Source organism: Patagioenas fasciata (assembly GCF_037038585.1).
Source record: "Patagioenas fasciata isolate bPatFas1 chromosome 6 unlocalized genomic scaffold, bPatFas1.hap1 SUPER_6_unloc_2, whole genome shotgun sequence".
Classification (NCBI taxonomy): domain Eukaryota; kingdom Metazoa; phylum Chordata; class Aves; order Columbiformes; family Columbidae; genus Patagioenas; species Patagioenas fasciata.
Genome location: NW_027288504.1, coordinates 3,652,960 through 3,655,078, shown reverse-complemented (window position 1 = coordinate 3,655,078; position 2,119 = coordinate 3,652,960).

Here is a 2,119-nt window from a genome sequence, read left to right as displayed (position 1 = left end):
CGGGCCTGTCACTGCCTGCTGTCCCACCTGTCACCAGCGAGGCCTCGGAAAAGTTTCCAAAACATCCCCAGACTTGGGTCCAGCGTGGCCAAAAGTCTCCAAGAGACAAGTCGGAAAGAAGGATATGGAACAAAGGGAGAAAGCGAAGGGAGCAAGCCAAAGGGAGGGAAGAGGAAAATCTAGTGCTAGGCTTCAGGACTGAAATGGAGGAATGGAAAGACAAAAGCCAGGAAGCAGGAGAGTTTGAGAAAAGGAGAGAGGAAAGAGGAGACATGCAGCCAGACGAGGGCTTAGTGAGAGAGGCTGGGACAGAGAACAGGATGAGAAGGAAATAAGGCAAGGCAAGGCTGGGCCAAAGGACGTTTCCTTGCTTTATATTTTCTACCACGTTCATCTGGAGACGAGGAGGAAAGCAATCAGACCTGATGGACTAGGCCCAATCAAAAACCCCGGCTACTTGAGACACTTAGACTAAGCCTAAAATGCAAAGATCTCTCCATAAGGATGGTTTTTATACTCTACTTCCACAATCTGCTGGCAGTACAAAAGAATAAGCGGCAGATCTACTTAGGCTGAGTCACGGTGCTTTGCTCCTAAGACCATCCATACCATGGGAATATTTCAGCATTTCTGCTCTGGTTTTCAGTGTATTACACCAAAACACCCACCTGATGACGTCATTTCAATAACAACAGCAGCCATTTGCAGAATTCAGCTTCTTTGGTGAACTGAGAAATTGCTGAGCTGACACCAAGTCCTGCTGTGTCCCTGTCACCCGCAGAGTGCCCTCATCCTCACCACGGTAGCGGGCATTGTGACAAAGGTTCTATGTCAGCTGGGTGTGGCAGCCGAGCGCCCCCTAGGGGAGGGGGAGCCTTTCAGCCCCGGGCCTGTCACTGCCTGCTGTCTCCCCCCTCAGCAGCGAGGCCTCTGAAAAGTTTCCAAAACATCCCTACACTAGGGTCCAGCGTGGCCAAATGTCTCCAAGAGACAAGTCGGAAAGAAGGATATGGAAGAAAGGGAGAAAGCGAAGGGAGCAAGCCAAAGGGAGGGAAGAGGAAAATCTAGTGCTGGGCTGCAGGACTGAAATGGAGGAATGGAAAGACAAAAGCCAGGAAGCAGGAGAGTTTGAGAAAAGGAGAGAGGAAAGAGGAGACATGCAGCCAGACGAGGGGTTAGTGAGAGAGGCTGGCACAGAGAACAGGATGAGAAGGAAATAAGGCAAGGCAAAATACGCCAAAGGACGTTTCCTTGCTTTATATTTTCTACCACATTCATCTGGAGACGAGGAGGAAAGCCATCAGACCTGATGGATTAGGCCCAATCAAAAACCCCGGCTACTTGAGACACTTAAACTAAGCCTAAAATGCAAAGATCTCTGCATAAGGATGGTTTTTATACTCCCACAATCTGCTGGCAGTACAAAAGAATAAGTGGCAGATCTCCTTAGGCTGAGTTACGGTGCTTTGCTCCTAAGACCATGCATACCATGGGAATATTTCAGCATTTCTGCTCTGGTTTTCAGTGTATTACACCAAAACACCCACCTGATGACATCATTTCAAGAGCAACAGCAGCAATTTGCAGAATTCAGCTTCTTTGGGGAACTGAGCAATTGCTGAGCTGACACCAAGTCCTGCTGTGTCCCTGTCACCCGCAGAGTGCCCGCATCCTCACCACGGTAGCGGGCATTGTGACAAAGGTTCTATGTCAGCTGGGTGTGGCAGCCGAGCGCCCCGTAGGGGAGGGGGAGCCTGTCAGCCCCGGGCCTGTCACTGCCTGCTGTCTCCCACCTCAGCAGCGAGGCCTCGGAAAAGTTTCCAAAACATCCGCAGACTTGGGTCCAGCGTGGCCAAAAGTCTCCAAGAGACAAGTCGGAAAGAAGGATATGGAAGAAAGGGAGAAAGCGAAGGGAGCAAGCCAAAGGGAGGGAAGAGGAAAATCTAGTGCCGGGCTGCAGGACTGAAATGGAGGAATGGAAAGACAAAAGCCAGGAAGCAGGAGAGTTTGAGAAAAGGAGAGAGGAAAGAAGAGACATGCAGCCAGACGAGGGCTTAGTGAGAGAGGCTGGGACAGAGAACAGGATGAGAAGGAAATAAGGCAAGACAAAATACGCCAA